We start from the raw sequence: 22,510 nt of genomic DNA, 5'->3' as shown, positions 1-22,510 counted from the left end.
GATGTGCTCACAGCTGCCACTCACTATGGGCTTAGTGGTGACTGAAGTCGCTCCATTAATTCCTCTGTGACTGAAAGCTGGTGGCTCCTGAGAAGAATAAATCTCATTTTCTCCTGGTAGCGATGCATTCAGTAAATTTGACTGTGAGATTTGTATTGCTAATAATCTGCAGATTACCCCTATATCTACTGGTTAATAATGTTTGGTAGGTTCGTTTTAAGCAACTTCTTAAATAGTTTTTCTAAAAAATGTTTGCATATTTTTGATGTTCACATCCTAGAATTAAATCTATGAATTGATACACTTCAGTAAATAAATAACCTGTAGTAATACATGTAAATAAGATAGGGGACTTAAAGAAGCGTAAAAGCCATCCCACCGCGACAAGGTGTATCCAATAAGGATGGTTCCTAACTTTCTTCTCTCACTACCCTATGTGCCAGCAGGCCTCAAAATAGACGGGGAAGAGAAGGACCCAGTCCTGACTCCTCCACATCTGCTTGTGCCCAGCCCAAAGGAGGGAGCACTTCTCATATGTACAAAGTGCAATGAGCTAAAAGAAAGGCAAAATCATGGACCAGAACACCTGTTGCATGCACATTTACACTGTCTATTACTTTTATTCTACGTTGTGTTTGTCTGTTAGTGGTAACAGTGTGAATGTGCACTTACGTATTACACTTACAGCAACAGGTGTCACTAATGTGTCACGGGTGACAGACAGTCATGTGATTTCTGGCAATAGAAGGTCACAGCGTTTGGTTGTGCTCTGACTTTCTATTGTTCCTACTGTTATTATTCATTGTATTTGGTAGCTTTCCTTCAGGATTTAACTCTCTCCCCCCTTAGGACCCAGCAGGAGCTCACCTAACATCACTTCCACCCAGCTGCTGATTATCAGTATTTTCCTTGTGGTTAAATACTCACAACTTCCCTGGGTTGATGCTGGTGATATTATTCAGTTAATTCAGCTCTGGTTGCAAGCAGGAGGCTTGTACTCATCTGTGGTATCGTTGCTGTAACTTTGCTGAACTTCTACCTGAGCCATCTGTGGATAAGTAGTTCATGCATTTTCCCCTTGTGTGTCCTCCTTTTGTCTTCTATTGTTGTTTAGTGGAGTTGATGAAGAGCTCATCTTATCCGTTCCCTATTTAGGGCCCAGCACTAGGTATACCTAGGGTCAGATATCCGGCTCGGCGCATAGGGGCAGAACCTATCTAGGTTGTTGAGGGACCCCAGGGACCAGCCGTAGGTTTGGTCAAGGGTCACCATCTCCTGCTTCCTTAGACACAGGGTTTCCCTTCCCTATCGCCGTTCACTTGGTACTTCCCCGTACCTAGCGTGACAGTAAAGATGTAAGGTACAAAACACCTACAGTGAAACACGGTGGTGGTATTGTCATGGTTTGAGGGTGCTTGACAGCATCTGCCATTGGATAGAATTGATGGAAATATGAATGCTACCATGTACAAGGATATACTGGAGAATGTAATGCTGCCACATGGTAAAACAAAGTAGTGCAGACAAAGCAGCCTACAGATAAGGAGGAAATAATGAATCCAGTAGTGTCCTGGATACAGACAGACTTCACATCCAGCCTGTATTTTTGGGAGAGACACTTCCACAATAAAATACCCTGAAACTTGAATCAGGCTGCAGACCCGTATTAGATCGTCTGAAAATGAATAAAGGGATGAAGATTGCCGACAGAAACGTAGAGCAATTTAATTAACTAAAGATAACTGCCGACATATGTAAAGTATCTATACAATACTACTGTATCTATAGTTTATAATTCAGAGGATTGTGATGACATGTTTTGTACATATTAACTGCGCCGAGCACCTGTAATTGTGTAACATGTAAGGTATAACATTGATGACATATTCGCTTTAGATAAGTTGCTTGTTTCATGCAGATTTTTCTTTTGTGAGTTTTTTTTTCCTTGGAGAAAGTCTAATAGTAAGGTTAATATATTCCTGTTCTTTTTGTGCATATCTGCCTTTTAATACATTATCTATTGTAGAACAATGTATGTTTATACTATTCCCATGGTTTTCCTCTCGGATTATATCACACACAGTTTTCATACAATTGTAGTTTTAGCCCAAGGCTGTATTGTCCATTGGGTAATGACTCAGATGCCTTATTTTCCTAATATAGAAAAGTTGTCACCTGTTTCCAGTAGGACGGCAGATTTGCTCTTTATCGAGGATCCCAGAGAGGCTTCTAAATAGTGTCTATCCGATCAGAAAAGTGAGCACAGCCCTGCCCTGGACATCACCCCCGGCATCCCGTCCACCAGGGCTCCTGGCTCCCTATCAGTTGCAGGTCATTAGAACCAATAAATCACTGGCCACCAGGTTAGATGTGAAGATGGTCTTCAGTTGGTTGGATTGGTAAAATCAAAGAGGCTTTTGTCATGAGAAACAAAGAAAACTGTCTGATCTGCCAATAAATAGTGCTGGTCATATTCCCTATGCATCACCAGGGATGATGACAAGCAAAGGTATCAGTACACCGTGCCTGTTGACAAGACATCCTGCTCCGCTTTCTAGAAGGGGGCCCCAGTGGAAGACTTCACTCTGTTACTTTGATAATACATAAAAAGAGATAAGGTATATATAATATAAAAAAGCCTTTAAAACAGATTACTCTATTATAGACGTGTGTATTTGAGCTTTATACATTCCTAGACTTGGGTATGTAACCTAGAGAAAGATATTCCAGAACCTCCTGAGCTATTGTCCTCTATTCTTTTCATTGTGGGTAAAAAAAAATATGTTCGTACATCCACAAAGTGTTCCCTGTGTGTTAATGCCATACATTCCTTTTATTAAAGGTTTATTCCCGCAATAACAAGTTATGCGCAATGTATAGGATTGAGTATAACTTAAGCAGGCTTTACACGCTACGAGATCGCTACAGCGATCTCGTTGGGGTCACGGATTTCGTGACGCACATCCGGCCGCTGTAGCGATCTCATTGTGTGTGACTCCTAGGAGCGATTTTGGATCGTTGCAAAAACATCCAAAATCGCTCCTCGTTGACATGGGGGTCCTCTCCCAATTATCGCTGCTGTCGCTTGGGCGAAGTTGATCCTCGTCCCTGCGGCAGCACACATCGCTACGTGTGATGCCGCAGGAACGAGGAACCTCTCCTTACCTGCCACACGCCAGCAATGAGGAAGGAAGGAGGTGGGCGGGATGTTCGTCCCGCTCATCTCCGCCCCTCCACTTTGATTGGGCGGCTGCTTAGTGACGTTACTGTGACGAAAAAAGAACCGCCCCCTTAGAAAGGAGGCGGTTCGACGGTCACAGCGATGTAGCCGAGCAGGGAAGTACCTGTGACACTGCCGTAGCGATAATATTCGCTACGGCAGCGATCTTCACATATCGGCATAACGATAGGGGCGGGTGCTATCACGCTCGCCATCGCTAGCATCGGCTAGCGATCTCGTAGCGTGTAAAGCCTCCCTTACTGTTCACATGGGCTGCAAACACTTGGATGGCTAGAATGGACATATCTACTAGACAATGGAGACACACACATCAGTTCCACTAAAGATGGGACTCTACAGTATGTCTTCTTTTATGACTTTGTCAGCAGGATTTCTCCCCCAAAACTATTTATTTGTGTATGTAAGCTTTTCAAAGACCAGTCCAGAAATAATTTAACGTTATGGCGAATGAGTTCCTCCATTATTGTGAATCAGCATATGAATTAATATGCAAATAAGTCTGTAGATTTGAAGCCTCTGTCAGTCCAGCTCTATTCCCCACCCAGCACTGCTCCTGATTGACTGAGGGTATCTGCCCACAATCAAGGAATAGCAGCGTTTTGAATGTCCACTGTGCTTCTTTTATCTTTAACTAACATGCGGTGAAGCTTTATGAGCCGCAGCATATCAATGTATGCTTGCTGAGACAAGAGTGTTCTCGGTGGGAGAACACAGCAAAAATACGCTGCGCTCAGAACCCTGATCGATCGAGGACGGACTCTGCATTCTTGTGCGGAGAGCACTAGTGTCTCCGCAAAAGAAGACACATTGAGTCTCGAATGCAGCGTCTCCGGATCATGGGCACGTATCCTAAAAGTTTCTGTGCTATTTGTCTGCAGGCAAAGGAACTGTCAGCCCAGCAGGAGGAAGCAGCGCTGGGTGGGTTATACCTTATGTTCTCAGTTCTGATGTGGTTTTCGGCACTGCTACTTGTGGCATGCCAACCATTGACTTCACTTATTGTAAAGAACCCCTGCCTAAACTCATAAAGCTGCTTTTTCTGCACACACAAAGCATGTCCTCTAGTCCTTTGTACAGTTTTTGGAATAAATAATGTACCAAGTCTTTCCACTTGTGACTATATATTACATCTCTCCAATTTATTTGGATGGGTGCATTGTAAGACTGCACAGGACGCACAAGGTACCCTGTATTCAGCCTTTAGAACCTTCTGTAAGAGGTAGATCTCAGGACTTCGAAGCAAGGGGCTGATGTATACTACTACATAAAATAGATAAAACCGGATATTACATAGTATACTGGTATTACATAGGATAATACAGTGTGCTGTGTATTTCTATACAGTAATAAAACAATTTCTATATACCAAGACATTCAGAGACTAAAAGGACGCGTCCGGTAACTTGGGGCCTATGGCTTCTTTTAGAGAATAGGCCAAATGTGTTCACATACCTAGGGAGCCTAAGGCCGGGTACACATATCCAGCTTTTCACCAATTTGAGGGATGCAGTGCACGCCAGTACAGTGTATACAGTACAGTGGCAGCGCAACAAGCGCCGGTCACATGCTGTCATGTGACCGGAGCATGTGACCCGTAAGTTGCGGCGCTGCCACTGTACTGTATCATACTGTACTGGCGTGCGCCGCATCCTTCAAACCAGCAAAAAGCCGGATATGTGTACCCGGTCTTAAGCTGCTGGTATCCGGTACACACATGACTTTCGTTTCCTCCTCTGATGTTTTACCTTTAATGTACCGTATATTTGATTTACATTTATTATACAAGGAATTATCTATAGAAGGTGAGAAAGTTATTTAACATCAGTCTTGGAAGTCATGGCTCTTCTTGTTTGTTCTTAGTTTTGCTACGGCATAGGTTTTCTGATATGCGGAATTTATTTTTTGGGTCATATGAAAAGATTACCATATATAAAACTCCGAGAGACTGCTACCGAGGAATATGTTACAGACTGGCAGTTTTATTGGCCTCACTGTATTCTGTGAATCCTCACGAGTCTATTAAAATATGCAAAGTACAGAAAACAAATCCATTTATCCAAATGTGCAAATTAAACACAGTTATTTTAATGCAAAGTCAGTGAAGATGAACATCAGGAACACGTCGGATCAGATATACCAGACATGTCACACACATATTGTGGAGCTCTATTCACACCGCCTGAATTAACCCGTTCACGCTCGAGTCTGTTTTCACCTTCATCACGAGGCCATTTTTTTCAGTTCTGACCAGTGTCACTTTATGAGGTTATAACTCTGGAACGTTTCAACGGATCCCGGTGATTCTCAGACTAGACATATTGTACTTCATGGTAGTGGTAAATTTAGGGCGATATTTTTACATTTATTTGTAAACATATCAGTATTTTGGTGACAATTTTGAAATTTGTGCAATTTTCTGACTTTGAATTTTTATTCCCTTAAACCAGAGAGTTATGTCACATAAAACACTTAATAAATAACATTTCTCACATGTCTACTTTACATCAGCACAATTTTTTTTGTTAGGAAGTTAAAAGGGTTATAAGTTTATCAGTAATTTCTCATTTTTTCCAACAAAATTTAAAAAAGCTATTTTTTTTTAGGGAGGACATCACATTTGAAGTCACATTGAGAAGCCTAAGGGACAAAAAATACCCAAACATGACACCATTTGAAAAATTGCACACCTTAAACTGATCAAAACCACATTCAAAAAGTTTAGAACTTTTTCCCACAAAAATGTTACTTTAGCCCCAAATTTTTCACAAGGGTAAGAGGAGAAAATGCACCATACAATTTGTTGTGCAATTTCTCCTGAGTACACCAATACTTCATATGTAGTGGAAATCTAATGTCTTGGGTGCACAGCAGGGCTCAGAAGGGAAAGAGTGCCATTTCACTTTTGGAGTGAAAAATATGCTGGAAAAATTAGCGGACATCATGTAAAGTTTGGAGTCCCCTGAGGTGCCTAAACAGGGGAAATCCTCCACAAGTGATCCCATTTTGGAAACTAGACCCCTTAAGAAATTTATCTAGATGTGTGTTAAGCACCTTAAATCCACGAGTGCTTCACAGAATTATATAACATTGAGCAGAGAAAATAAAAAAAATCATATTTTTCCCACAAAAATGTTGTTTTAGCCCCAAAAATTCGTATTACATTTTCACAAGGGTAACAGGAGAAAGTGCACCATTGTTGGGCAATTTCTCCTGAGTACGCCGATACCTCATTTGTGGTGGAAATCTAATGTGTGGGTGCACAGCAGGGCTCAGAAGGGAAGGAGTGCCATTTGACTTTTGGAGTGAAAAATCTGCTGGAAAAATTAGCGGACTTAATGTAATGTTTGGAGACCCCTGAGGTGCTTAAACAGGGGAAATCCTCCACAAGTGACCCCATTTTGGAAACGAGACCCCTTAAGGAATTTATCTAGATGTGTGTTAAGCACCTCAAATCCACAGGTGCTTTGCAGAATTTTATAACATTGAGCAGAGAAAATAAAAAAAATCATATTTTTCCCACAAAAATGTTGTTTTAGCCCCAAAAACTCATATTACATTTTCACAAGGGTAACAGGAGAAAATGCACCATTGTTGCGCAATTTCCCCCGACTATGCCAATACCTCATATGTGTGGAAAACTACTGATGCACGGCAGGGCTCAGAAAGGAAGGAGTCCATCATTAGTAGATGCCATGCCACGTTTGCAGAGCCCTGATGTGCCGTAACAGTAGAAACCCCCACAAGTGACCCCATGTAGGAAACTAGACCTCTCAAGGAATTTATCTGGATATGTGGTGAGCACCTTGAATTCACAGGTGCTACACAGAATTGTATAACATTGCGCCATGAAAATAACAAATCACATTAAAAATGTTGCCTTATCCTCAACTTTTTCATTTTCACAAGGGTAATAATAATAATTTTTATTTATATAGCATCAATCATATTCTGCAGCACTTTACAATTCAGAGGGGACATGTATGCAGACAATATGAGATCTTACAGATTAATACAATTCAACAGATACAGCAGGAGATAAAGGACTGTATAGTTTGTTTTACACCAATACCCCATGTTTATTGTAAAACTACTCTGTGGGCGGACGACAGTTCTCAGAAGGGAAGGAGCGCTATTTGAATTTCGGAGGACCATTTTGGCTAGAATAGATTGCATATGCCATTTCACATTTGTAGATCCCTTGACATGCCAAAACAGCAGAAACCCCTCACAAGGGAACCCATTCCTGAAACTACACTTTCAAGGAATTCCTCTAGGGGTGTAGTGAGCTATTTTAACCCTTAGGTGATTCAGGGAATTGTATAACATCCATCAGGCTGTGAAAATAAAAAAAAATACAATTTTTATCACTAAAAAAGATTAACTTGTCAAAAAAGGTAATAGGTGAAAATGGACTATACAGTTTGTTAGACAACTTCTCCTGCCATCGCAAATACCCCATATGTGGTTGAAACCTACTTTTGAGGCACAGTGCAAAGCTCATAAGAGAAGGAGCACCGTATTAGAGTGCAGATTTTGCAGGGATTGTTTGAGGGTGCCGTGTCACATTGACAAAGCCCCTGACATGCTAGAAAAGCAGACACCTCCACAAATGACCCCCATTTTACTACACCCCTCAATGAATTCATGTAGGGGTGCAGTGAGCGTATGGACATCACAGGTGTACCACATAATCTTATGCCATTAAGCAGTGTAAAAAGACTAATTACATTTTTTGTTTAAAATGATGTTTTAGACCTAAGTTTTTAATTTAAGGGCTAATAAGAAAAACATGAACCTCACAGTTTGTTGTGTAATTTTCCCTGAGTTTGTCAATACCCTCCATGTAATTGGGAAGTACTTTTGAGGTACAGTGCAAAGTTGAAAAGGGAAGGAGCACCATATTTAATTTTAGAATTTGCTGGAATGGTTTGTGGGTGCATGTCACATTGGCAGAGCCCATGAGATACTAGAACATCAGAAATCTCCCACAAGTGACTCCATTTTACAAACTGCAAACCTCAATTAATTCGTCTAGGGATACAATGAGTATTTTGACTCCACAGGTATTGATGGGCGAACCTGGACTGTAAAAGCTCTTGGCATGGTCTAACAGGCTTTCCATAGCTGATTGACCTATAGGTCGTTGTGACAACCTCGGGTTGCCATGGCAATAGACGGGACTCCTTGATCACATTGTGGGAGTCCTGATCGAATAGGAGAAGGAGTGCACTCTCTCCCAGGCTCCTAAATGCTGCGATCGTTACTGATCTCAGCATTTAGGGGGTTAGACAGCCTGTGGTACTCTGTGACAGCTGAATCTCAGCTATAACTTACACTGAGCTCCCGGTGGCGATCATGCTGGCACAACTCCTGTCCCTGTGCAATTGCCATAACGTATATTTACGTAATTTTCTCTGAACCCCTTTCCAACTATGGCGTAAACTTACATCAAATGTCGTGAAGGATTTAAGATTAACAGCTGATGCTTTTAAACACAAGGTGGGGTCATACTATATACAACCTCATTCAGACATCCATGTTGCATGCATGCATTCTATTAGTGTCTATGGGGCTTTTCACATGTCCGTTTTTTTCTGACAGCACAGATGAAAAATGCAATACAAGTCTATAGGTACATTAAAAACTCTTACAACTCATAGATGGTGTCTACGGTATATGCCATCCTTGTGCTGTCCATGCTTAATATTGCAAAAGATAGGAGAAGCTTTGTAGCATATTTATTTATCCTTATATAAAAAATACTGACCACAGACTGATCAAATACGTATGACACACACCATTTTTTCCATACATGAGAAACACTGATGTCTGCATGAGGCCTAAAAACTTTTCAGTGGATACTTTGTTTAACCCATAATGACCAGGCCTGAAAATGCCTTAAAGAGGATCTGTCTCCTGCTCAAAAATTCAAGTTAAGTACCATGTAAAGATCCCTCATTCTGCCACTCTTTTCTGGTTTTTCCCTTCATTGCTCCATTGCAGATATTCTCATTTGTTTCTTCCCACTGTATGAAATCTCTGCTTGCAGTCCTAGTGGGTGTTGTGTGGAGGTCTGTGGGGACATACTTTGTGAGTGACTTTGTGGGGAATTTTATATGTGTTCATACTAATTGGGGAACTGTAGGGGCCATTATACGATGTAGTATGGGAGGCTGTGGGGTATTATACTTTGTGAGGGGCTTTGGGGGGAATTTTACATGTGTTCATACTAATTGGGGAACTGTAGAGGCTATTATATGATGTAGTATGGGAGGCTGTGGGTATTATACTTTGTGAGGGGCTTTTGGGGATATCATACTGTGTGGGGGGGACTGTGGGATCATCATGCTGTATGGGTTCATACTAATTGGGGAACTGTAGGGGGTATTATGCGATGTAGTATGGGAGGCTGTGGGGTATTATACTTTGTGAGAGGCTTTAGGGGATATCATACTGTGTGGGGGGGACTGTGGGGTCATCATGTTCTTTGGGCTCATACTAATTGGGGAACTGTAGGGGGCATTCTGCGATGTAGTATGGGAGGCTGTGGGGCATTATACTTTGTGAGGGGCTTTACGGGAAATCATACTGTGTGGAGGGAGCAAGAGTGCACACAGGAGAACTACACACCACTTTTAAAGAAAAATGAATCAGTAGAGCAATGAGAAAACACTGCATAATGATAGAAACCACCAGACACACCTTACCAAAGTGAAGCCATGAAATAGTAAAAGGCTTGCAATTGCATTTTTTTTTTTTTTTTACTGTAATGCGAATGCGCCATCTTTACTCTTCAGTCATCGGAGTTTTTTGTCCACTCCTGGCACATGCCCATTGCAGTACTTTGCTCTTCTCTCGGCATGGCAGGGCGAAATACTGTATGTCTGTGCAGAAGCAATGTTGTGTGCGCTGTGTGCACGTTGTAGGAAAATCATCCACATGAAGATGGGCAGGAGGACACAATTGAGGGATAGAGGAAGCTCCGAGCAAGACCAGCACCGATCATTGGACTGGACCGCGCTGTATGGGGGATTATACTGTAAAAGGTATTTATATGATATGCACAGGGAGTTGAGGACCTATACAGTTGGTTTGACTGCTGTAAAATAGGCGTTAAAGGTAGTAATCATATCTTCTATCGGGAAAGCCTGGTGACAGGTTCCCTTTAAGAATTCTCGCTGCGTTCAAAACCTGTTGATGAGTTTTATTGCACTTTAAATCTGAAATTTTATAGGATCTACAATAAGTTTTTTTTATTTTATCTATAGAGTGAGCATTTCTCGAAATCCATAACTTTTCTGTTTTCCTCTTAATGCAGCTGTGTAAGGGCTTGTTTTTTTTCTCAGAAAGCTATAGGTTTATAAGTACATTTTTGGAGTACATATGATATCATTTTTTTCCACTATCTTTTAGGCCTCTTTCACACGTACGTGCCTCTGGTATGTGTTTAGCAGTTTTCTCATGTACCGGAGACACGTACACACGTAGACCTATGTACTCCTATGGTTTTGGACACACGTAAGTATTTTCGCATGGATCGTGTGTCCGTTCCGTACTTACGTGTGTCCATGTGTTTCTCACGGCAACATGTCCGTTTTTCTCCGGCATCACGGGTGTCACACGGAATGCAAACGTGTCACACGTAATGCAAACGGACCACAGGGATGTGTTCCGTATGACACGCACCGGAGAAAAGACGTGTCTGTGAGAAAAAAAACAAACCTTTACTCACCTTCTCCTGCCCTGCTGTCTCTGTCGCTGCTGTCACTTGCTGCCGACTGCCGCTCATTGAATATTCACTTCACTGCGGCCGGAAGCAGCAGCAGCGGGGAGTCTGCAGGACCGGAGACCGAAGTTCAGCACCACGGACAGCGACGCCTGGGACAGGTGAATAGAAAGTTCCCGTTCTCCGTGTGTTATCACGGATAACACACGGAGAACACACGTGTGCCATACACACGGCACACCGAGGGCAAAACGCACCTCTGACACATCCGTGAAAAACGTGCGTGATTTTCACGGACGTGTAAAAGAGGCCTTACATCTTTTTTTAGTCCTTTAGAGGCCCAGTACTGAGGATCATTTGATCACACAGCATCATTTGCTAATTTCACCATACACTGGAATACTAATCAGCTATGACGCCCAACGACGCAGGCGGATGGAAGGGGTTGGTGGGAGTCACAGACCACAGCAGCGATCCTGAGCCATGCCATACCACTGCACATTATATGTGATGTCTATGTACTTTACAGGTCTTGAAAGGGTTAATATGCATTCTGATCCTCAGTGGGACACTGTGTTTGGGGAAGGGACTGATGGGAGGGAAACCTCGGTACAGCTCTGAAGAATGTGTTGGCACTAGTAAGAAATAAAAGAAAGAAAACAGATTTATCAGTTGAGATGAAGAAAGTCGTAAAGTGACTTGAAGCAGCAAAATTCATTAAAAGTACAAGATCTGCAGAAACTGCTCCACTTCTCATTCATGTGGATGGCTGTGAGTGAGTTTAGCATGAAGGAAATGTCTGTTTGTTGCTATTCTGTGGTGTCCTTACTTTACATCCTTAATGGTAACGGGATAAATACAAGTCATGTTTGACAGTATACTGCCATCTTGTGACTGACTGAGCTAACTGCACCACTGAACAGTACAGCGTGTTTAGCCATTACAAGATTATTCTTCTTTACGTTGAATCACAGTTTTACGACAGTTTGTTTTTTTGTTTGTTTATTCATTGGTAGATATCGATATATTTAACTTGTTTGCTCATCCTGCTCTACGTGTATGTCATGGCCAGGCTGCACCTGAATGGAGTGGACTCAGGAGAAATACATAACCGACATCTGCCCATAACAGCAGCCATCACCACTGTTTAATTAGATGCAGTTGTCAGTCATTGACATCAGCATGTAAATAGCAAGACTGCCAGTGCATGAGATCGCAGTGCACTGATGAGTTACCATGGCAGCAGGGGGCCCCTGGTGCCACCACCTTGGTCCTCCTTTGAAGCTCACCTTAGTTTCAGAGTAGGAGACCACAATTTATACTATATACTACAATACTCTGGTATTGCAGTATATAATGTAAGTAATCAAACAATAACAGGTTAAATTCCCTAAGGGGAATAAAGGGAATCTGTCATATGATTTTCTAGTACAATATGGCTTAAGCAACTCTAACAGGCTCAGTAAGTTTTATTGCTGTACCTTCTCCTGTTATCTTGTTGTAAGCTCCAGAGAATTCACTGTGAGTTAAGGCCGCTTTACACGCTGCGATATCGTGACCAATATCGCTAGCGTGCGTACCCTCCCCAAGCGGTTGTGCGACACGGGCAAATCGCTGCCCGTGGCACACAACATCGCGCGGACTCGTCACACTACTGACCTGCCTAGCAACGTTGCTGTGACCGGCGACTCGCCTCCTTTCTAAGGGGGCGGTTTGTTCAGCGTCACAGTGTCACTGACCACCTACTAGAAGCGGAGGGGCGGAGATGAGTGGGACGTAACATCCCACCCACCTCCTTCCTTCCTCATTGCAGGCGGACGCAGGTAAGGTGAGGTTCCTCGTTCCTGCGGTGTCACACATAGCGATGTGTGCTGCCGCAGGAACGAGGAACTACATCGCTAGCTGCAGCAGCGATAATCGAGAATAGGAGGGCATGTCACCGATGAGCGATTTTGAACGTTTTTGCGACGATTCAAAATCGCTCATAGGTGTCACACGCAACGACATCACTAAAGTGGCCGGATGTGCGTCACAAATTCCGTGACACCAACGAGATCGCTTGAGCGATGTCGTAGCGTGTAAAGCGGCCTTTAGTAACGCTCCAAGCATATGTAAATACAAACTGCATATGCCATGCTCCCCCCTCCTATCTCTCAGTACTGGCAACAGTGATAGTAAATCTAAACTGAATTTCAACTGCTGCCCCATCCATACTCCCTCCCACATCTCAGTAGTGACAGTGAATGCACTGAGAGGTGGGTGGGGGAGCAGTGCATGTGCAAATTGTATTTACATACACTTGACTAGTCATCACAAGACACTGAATTCTGAAGAGTGGACAGCAAGATAACAGGAGAAGCTAGAGCAATAAAACCTACTGATCCTAACAGTTCTGCTTAAGCCCTATTTAAAAGTAACATTAGTATTGTACTAGAAAATCACCTGACACATTCCCTTTAATAAGTAAAGCAAAAAAAATATTTAAAAAAAATATAAAAAAACCCCTGGAAGATTAAATCACCGCTCTTATCCCAGTTTTAACATGATACATTAAAATGGTAATACAAAAATAAAGAAACAATAAACATAAATGCCAAATTTGTGGGGGTGTTTTCAGTCATTGCCATTGCCCCCCCAATAAAAAATGCAATAGAAAGTGATCAATATTTTGTTTGTACCCAAACAATTTTATTGTCAGACAAATGAGAACATTTACGAGCCTTAGAAAATGGCGGCTCAATATTTTTTTTTACCTTTACAATTTTTTTTCCGACAAATGCAAAATACGGTGTATGTATGCACATATATATATATATACAGTGCCTACAAGTAGTATTCAACCCCCTGCAGATTTAGCAGGTTTGATAAGATGCAAATAAGTTAGAGCCTGCAAACTTCAAACAAGAGCAGGATTTATTAACAGATGCATAAATCTTACAAACCAACAAGTTATGTTGCGCAGATAAATTTTAATACATTTTCAACATAAAAGTGTGGGTCAATTATTATTCAACCCCTAGGTTTAATATTTTATGGAATAACCCTTGTTTGCAATTACAGCTAATAATCGTCTTTTACAGTTAGGTCCAGAAATATTTGGACAGTGACACAATTTTCGCGAGTTGGGCTCTGCATGCCACCACATTGGATTTGAAATGAAACCTCTATAACAGAATTCAAGTGCAGATTGTAACGTTTAGTTTGAAGGTTTGAACAAAAATATCTGATAGAAATTGTAGGAATTGTACACATTTCTTTACAAACACTCCACATTTTAGGAGGTCAAAAGTAATTGGACAAATAAACCAAACCCAAACAAAATATTTTTATTTTCAATATTTTGTTGCAAATCCTTTGGAGGCAATCACTGCCTTAAGTCTGGAACCCATGGACATCACCAAACGCTGGGTTTCCTCCTTCTTAATGCTTTGCCAGGCCTTTACCGCCGCAGCCTTCAGGTCTTGCTTGTTTGTGGGTCTTTCCGTCTTAAGTCTGGATTTGAACAAGTGAAATGCATGCTCAATCGGGTTAAGATCTGGTGATTGACTTGGCCATTGCAGAATGTTCCACTTTTTTGCAGTCATGAACTCCTGGGTAGCTTTGGCTGTATGCTTGGGGTCATTGTCCATCTGTACTATGAAGCGCCGTCCGATCAACTTTGCGGCATTTGGCTGAATCTGGGCTGAAAGTATATCCCGGTACACTTCAGAATTCATCCGGCTACTCTTGTCTGCTGTTATGTCATCAATAAACACAAGTGACCCAGTGCCATTGAAAGCCATGCATGCCCATGCCATCACGTTGCCTCCACCATGTTTTACAGAGGATGTGGTGTGCCTTGGATCATGTGCCGTTCCCTTTCTTCTCCAAACTTTTTTCTTCCCATCTTTCTGGTACAGGTTGATCTTTGTCTCATCAGTCCATAGAATACTTTTCCAGAACTGAGCTGGCTTCATGAGGTGTTTTTCAGCAAATTTAACTCTGGCCTGTCTATTTTTGGAATTGATGAATGGTTTGCATCTAGATGTGAACCCTTTGTATTTACTTTCATGGAGTCTTCTCTTTACTGTTGACTTAGAGACAGATACACCTACTTCACTGAGAGTGTTCTGGACTTCAGTTGATGTTGTGAACGGGTTCTTCTTCACCAAAGAAAGTATGCGGCAATCATCCACCACTGTTGTCATCCGTGGACGCCCAGGCCTTTTTGAGTTCCCAAGCTCACCAGTCAATTCCTTTTTTCTCAGAATGTACCCGATTATTGATTTTGCTACTCCAAGCATGTCTGCTATCTCTCTGATGGATTTTTTCTTTTTTTTTTCAGCCTCAGGATGTTCTGCTTCACCTCAATTGAGAGTTCCTTAGACCGCATGTTGTCGGGTCACAGCAACAACTTCCAAATGCAAAACCACACACCTGTAATCAACCCCAGACCTTTTAACTACTTCATTGATTACAGGTTAACGAGGGAGACGCCTTCAGAGTTAATTGCAGCCCTTAGAGTCCCTTGTCCAATTACTTTTGGTCCCTTGAAAAAGAGGAGGCTATGCATTACAGAGCTATGATTCCTAAACCCTTTCTCCGATTTGGATGTGAAAACTCTCATATTGCAGCTGGGAGTGTGCACTTTCAGCCCATATTATATATATAATTGTATTTCTGAACATGTTTTTGTAAACAGCTAAAATAACAAAACTTGTGTCACTGTCCAAATATTTCTGGACCTAACTGTATAATACCTGATCAGGCCGGCACAGGTCTCTGGAGTTATCTTGGCCCACTCCTCCATGCAGATCTTCTCCAAGTTATCTAGGTTCTTTGGGTGTCTCATGTGGACTTTAATCTTGAGCTCCTTCCACAAGTTTTCAATTGGGTTAAGGTCAGGAGACTGACTAGGCCACTGCAACACCTTGATTTTTTCCCTCTTGAACCAGGCCTTGGTTTTCTTGGCTGTGTGCTTTGGGTCGTTGTCTTGTTGGAAAATGAAATGACGACCCATCTTAAAATCCTTGATGGAGGAGCGGAGGTTCTTGGTTAAAATCTCCAGGTAGGCCGTGCTATCCATCTTCCCATGGATGCGGACCAGATGGCCAGGCCCCTTGGCTGAAAAACAGCCCCACAGCATGATGCTGCCACCACCATGCTTGACTGTAGGGATGGTATTCTTGGGGTCGTATGCAGTGCCATCCAGTCTCCAAACGTCACGTGTGTGGTTGGCACCAAAGATCTCGATCTTTGTCTCATCAGACCAGAGAACCTTGAACCAGTCTGTCTCAGAGTCCTCCAAGTGATCATGAGCAAACTGTAGACGAGCCTTGACATGACGCTTTGAAAGTAAAGGTACCTTACGGGCTCGTCTGGAACGGAGACCATTGCGGTGGAGTACGTTACTTATGGTATTGACTGAAAACAATGTCCCCACTGCCATGAGATCTTCCCGGAGCTCCTTCCTTGTTGTCTTTGAGTTAGCCTTGACTCTTCGGATAAGCCTGGCCTCGGCACGGGTGGAAACTTTCAAAGGCTGTACAGGACGTGGAAGGCTAACAGTAGTTCCATAAGCCTTCCACTTCCGGATGATGCTCCCAACAGTGGAGACAGGTAGGCCCAACTCCTTGGAAAGGGTTTTGTTCCCCTTGCCAGCCTTGTGACCCTCCACGATCTTGTCTCTGATGGCCTTGGAATGCTCCTTTGTCTTTCCCATGTTGACCAAGTATGAGTGCTGTTCACAAGTTTGGGGAGGGTCTTAATTAGTCAGAAAAGGCTGGAAAAAGAGATAATTAATCCAAACATGTGAAGCTCATTGTTCTTTGTGCCTGAAATACTTCTTAATACTTTAGGGGAACCAAACAGAATTCTGGTTTTTTGAGGGGTTGAATAATAAATGACCCTCTGAATAAACTTTTCACAATTTAAAAAAAAAAATAAAAAAAAAAATAACATTCTTTTTTGCTGCAGTGCATTTCACACTTCCAGGCTGATCTACAGTCCAAATGTCACAATGCCAAGTTAATTCCGAATGTGTAAACCTGCTAAATCTGCAGGGGGTTGAATACTACTTGTAGGCACTGTATATATATATATATATATATATATATATATAATTGCCTTTATTCTGTCTGTCCAACCCCCCGCACTCCACCCCTCGCACACATTACCCCGCAGGATGGGGGCACATGTCAGGATGGTGGCTGCACCATGATGGGGGCACATACCAGCATTGGGCCACATCACAGCATCAGCATATTTTTACTTAACTTTACACTGTTCATGGTCTTCTTTCATTACAAGCCATGGACCTCATTAAACATTAGACTCATCTATTAAAACTGTTCCTTCTGTTGTTTGTCATTTTAAAACCAATAAACAATTATAAGAATACTAAATTAAACCTAACCTATCCAGTCCAGTCATTACATTATTATTCAATCTGCTAACCTACATACACACACATATATATGTATATATATATATATATATATATATATACATATATACAGTGCCTTGCAAAAGTATTCGGCTCCCTTGAATTTTTCAACCTTTTCCCACATTTCAGGCTTCAAACATAAAGATAAAAATGTTTATGTTATGGTGAAGAATCAACAACAAGTGGGACACAATTGTGAAGTTGAACAAAATGTATTGCTTATTTTAAACTGTTATAAATAACTAAAAAGTGGGGCGTACAATATTATTCGTCCCCTTTAAGTTAATACTTATTATCGCCACCTTTTGCTGCGATTACAGCTGCAAGTCGCTTGGGGTATGTGTCTATCAGTTTTGTACATTGAGAAACTGAAATTCTTGCCCATTCTTCCTTTGCAAATAGCTTGAGCTCAGTGAGGTTGTGTGGAGAGCATTTGTGAACAGCAGTTTTCAGCTCTTTCCACAGATTCTCGATTGGATTCAGGTCTGGACTTTGACTTGGCCATTCTAACACCTGGATACATTTATTTGAGAACCATTCCATTGTAGATTTTGCTTTATGTTTGGAATCATTATCTTGTTGGCAGACAAATCTCCGTCTCAGTCTCAGATCTTTTGCAGACTCTAAGGGCGGCGTCACACGCTACGATATATCGGGCGATATGCCGTCGGGGTCACGGATTCTGTGACCCACATCCGGCATCGTTAGAGATATCGTAGCATGTGACAGCAACGAACGACTGTGAACGAGCAAAAATACTCACCTTATCGTTGCTCGTTGACATGTCGTTCATTTTCATAAAGTCGTTCCTTCTTCTGCGCGCTGATTGTTTATCGTTCCCGAGGCAGCACACATCGCTCCGCGTGACACCCCGGGAACGACGAACACAGCTTACTTGCGTCCCGCCGGCAATGTGGAAGGAAGGAGGTGGGCGGGATGTTACGTCCCGCTCATCTCCGCCCCTCCGCTTCTATTGGGCGGCCGCTGTGTGACGTCGCTGTGACGCCGAACCTCTCTCCCCCTTCAGGAAGAGGATGTTCGCCGCCCACAGCGAGGTCATTCGGGAGGTAAGTACGTGTGACGGGGGTAAACGACTTTGTGCGCCACGGGCAACAAATTGCTCGTGATGCACAAACGATGAGGGCAGGTGCGATCGCACAATATATCGTACCGTGTAACGCCGCCCTAACAGGTTTTCTTCAAGAATGGTCCTGTGTTTGTTTAACCATCTTCCCTGTCCCTGCTGAAGAAAAGCAGGCCAAACCATGATGGTGCAACCACCATGTTTGACAGTGGGGATGGTGTGTTCAGGGTGATGAGCTGTGTTGCTTTGACGCCAAACATATCGTTTGGCATTGTGCCCAAAAAGTTCGATTTTGGTTTCATCTGTCCAGAGCAACTTCTTCCACATGTTTGGTGTGTCTCCTAGGTGGCTTGTTGCAAACTTTAAAGGTCACGTTTTATGGATATCTTTGAGAAATGGCTTTCTCCTTGTCACTCTACCATAAAGGCCAGATTTGTGCAGTGTACGACTGATTGTTGTCCTATGTACAGATTCTCCCACCTCAGCTGTAGATCTCTGCAGTTCATCCAGAGTGATCATGGGCCTCTTGGCTGCATCTCTTATTAGTCTTCTCCTTGTTTGAGATGAAAATTTGGATGGACAGCCGAGTCTTGGTAGCTTTGCAGTGGTATGATACTCCTTCCATTTCAATATGATCGCTTGCACAGTGCTCCTTGGGATGTTTAAAGTTTTGAAAATCTTTTTGTAACCAAATCCGGCTTTGAACTTCTCCACAACAGTTTCACGGACCTGCCTGTTGTGTTCATTGGTCTTCATGATGCTCTCTGTGCTGTTAAACAGAACACTGAGACTACCACAGAGCAGGTGCATATATACGGAGACTTGATTACACACAGGTGGCTTATATTAATCATCATCAGTCATTTAGGACAACATTGGATCATTTGAGATCCTCAATGAACTTCTGGAGTGAGTTTGCTGCACTGAAAGTAACGGGGACGAATAATATTGCACGCCCCACTTTTCTGTTATATTTTTTTCTAAAAACTTCATATAAGCAATACATTTTGTTCAACTTTCAAATTGTGTCCCACTTGTTGATTCTTCACCATAACTTTAACATTTTGATCTTTATGTTTGAAATGTGGGAAAAGGTTGAAAAATTCAAGGGAGCCGAATACTTTTGCAAGGCACTATATATATATATATATATATGTGTGTGTGTGTATGTATGTGTGTGTTTGTATGTATATATGTGAGTGTGTGTGTATGTCTGCTAAAGGAATTTGCACCGTCGCATTTACAATCACGAAATTTTGCACAGACACCCCATGTGACTCAAGGAGCGTCATAGACTATATTTTGATGGGAAAATGTAACCCCGCGCTTTACAGTTACTCTCCAAAATCCTGTCTCCATTAAACTGAATAGAGGTGGGAGCTACAGGCTATTAATGGCAACTGTCAGTGGTTGCTATAGGAACAAAATAAACTGTTAGTATAAGAAGCTTATGTGTGAGGTAATATGTCGGTGGAGAGACGGATAGAGAGAGAGACAGAAAAAGACAGACAGACAGACATAGAGAGACGGGGAAAGAGACAGACGGGCAAAGAGACAAACCTGGAAAGAGACGGGCAAAGAGACAGACGGGCAAAGAGACAGACGGGCAAAGCGACAGCCGGGCAAAGAGACAGACCTGGAAAGAGACAGACCTAGAAAGAGACAGACTGGGCAAGAGACAGACTTGGAAAGAGACAGCCGGGGAAAGAGACAGCCCTGGAAAGAGACAGACCTGCAAAGAGACAGACAGGGATAGAGACAGACCTGCAAAGAGACAGAGGGGCAAAGAGACAGACGGGCAAAGAAACAGATGGGCAAAGAGACAGACGGGCAAAGAGACAGACAGGCAAAGAGACATACCTGCAAAGAGACAGATGGGGAAAGAGACAGACCTGCAAAGAGACAGACGGGCAAAGAGACAGACGGGCAAAGAGACAGACGGGCAAAGAGATAGACCTGAAAGAGACAGATCTGAAAGAGACAGACCGGGAAAGAAACAGACCAGAAAAGAGACAGACCGAGAACGAGACAGCCCTGGAAAGAAGACAGACGGGCAAAGAGACAGACTTGGAAAGAGACAGACTTGGAAAGAGACAGACGGGGAAAGAGACAGACAAAGACAGACAGACAAAGACAGACGGGAAAAGAGAGACAGAGAGATACACACATAGAGACAGACACAGAGATGGAGACAGACAGACTGATTCAAATACAGACAGAGATAGAAACAGACAGACAGAGACATACACACAGACAGACAAAGAAAGACACAGACAGAGAGACAGACAGCGACACACAGACAGAGACTGGGAGAGAGACAGTTACTATCCCGGGCAACGCCCGGGTACTACAGCTTAGTATATATATATAGAAATTTGTAACTGCTGGTGGGGAGACCACACATGACTCAACTTGGCTGTAAAGGAACAATGTAATTTTGAAACTCCATCCTCTTTAAAAATATATGTTTAAGTAAAAAGCTGAAAGGGAATAGAATCATAGAATGGTAGAGTTTGAAGGGACCTCAACGGCCATCAGGTCCAACCCCCTGGGATTGCAGGTTTTCTTAAATTATCCCAGCTATATATTTATCCAGTTTCCGCTTGAAGATTTCCATTTATGGAGAGCTCACCACCTCCCGTGGTCGCCTGTTCCACTCTCTGCCCTCACTGTCAGAAACTTTTTCCTAATGTCTAATCTGAATCTCCTTCCTTTTAGTTTCATCCCAATTCGTCTTGTTCTTCCTTGTGCTATTGAGAATAGGGGGGTTCCCTCTGCACTGTGACCACCTTTAAGATATTTGTAGACCGCTATTAAGTCTCCTCTCGGCCTTTTCATTTTCAAACGAAACATCCCTAGTTCTTTTACCCGTTCTTCATATGACGTGGTTTGCAGACCTTCTACCATCTTGGTTGCTATTCTCTAGACTGGCTCCAATATATCGATGTCTTTCTTGACATCTTTAATGTTTGTTTAACCTATATATTTTTATTGAGACTCATAACATTTATTAGTCACACATCTGGAGTAACTTTAAACACTTAAAGGGGTTGTCATTTTTCCTTGCCAAAACTAAAGGGGTGTTAAGATGGTTTTGTGACATTAATATATACTTTAAGTACCTTATTTGTCTGACTAAAAATGCCCTTTTTTTAGTAAGAAAATCTTTTGCTTAAATTTGTGTCTAATCGTATGCTGTCAGTAAACTTATGAAAGTCAGAGAAAAGAGGGAAAAGCAACCAAGGTAATATGTTTGAAAAATAAGTCTCAAACCAGATCATCTCATATGAAAAATTTACAAATCTTTATTAAATACAAAACAAGAAGGCCTGCGGAGACACCATCACATGTTTCTCAACGCTGGCAGGAAACTAGCCAGGTCTTTCACCGGGAAGGAACAACCACGGGAAGGGCAGTCTCCAGTCAAGGAGACCACCTATGCCAAACATGGTATCCATCCACAGACAGCCGTTTCGGGGTATTTGCCCCTCATCAGTGTGGAGTAGGAATCTGGCTAGTGGGACATTGCCTAGTAAAAGACTATGTAAGCAAGGATGGTTGACCTTAGGGAGATCAACATCCACCACTGCGGAGACACCATCACGTGTTTCTCAACGCAGTGATTCTAGAGCAATGCCCCCTGGGAAATATTCAAAGCAAGAAGGCCTGCGGAGACACCATCACATGTTTCTCAACGCTGGCAGGAAACTAGCCAGGTCTTTCACCGGGAAGGAACAACCACGGGAAGGGCAGTCTCCAGTCAAGGAGACCACCTATGCCAAACATGGTATCCATCCACAGACAGCCGTTTCGGGGTATTTGCCCCTCATCAGTGTGGAGTAGGAATCTGGCTGGTGGGACATTGCCTAGTAAAAGACTATGTAAGCAAGGATGGTTGACCTTAGGGAGATCAACATCCACCACTGCGGAGACACCATCACGTGTTTCTCAACGCAGTGATTCTAGAGGAATGCCCCCTGGGAAATATTCAAAGCAAGAAGGCCTGCGGAGACACCATCACATGTTTCTCAACGC

General features: G+C 42.6%; 1 protein-coding gene across 1 annotated transcript in view; it reads left to right on the top strand.

Moving 5' to 3' along the window:
• The window catches only part of SLC9A9 (solute carrier family 9 member A9), a 1,094,760-nt gene that overhangs the window by 80,781 nt on the left and 991,469 nt on the right, over positions 1–22,510 (top strand). The gene's annotated exons all lie outside the window — the stretch shown is intronic.

The sequence above is a fragment of the Anomaloglossus baeobatrachus genome, chromosome 3, assembly GCF_048569485.1.
Source record: "Anomaloglossus baeobatrachus isolate aAnoBae1 chromosome 3, aAnoBae1.hap1, whole genome shotgun sequence".
In the NCBI taxonomy this organism is placed as follows: domain Eukaryota; kingdom Metazoa; phylum Chordata; class Amphibia; order Anura; family Aromobatidae; genus Anomaloglossus; species Anomaloglossus baeobatrachus.
The sequence above is the reverse complement of the archived record's forward strand: the minus strand, read 5'-3'. Positions and strand labels throughout refer to the sequence as shown.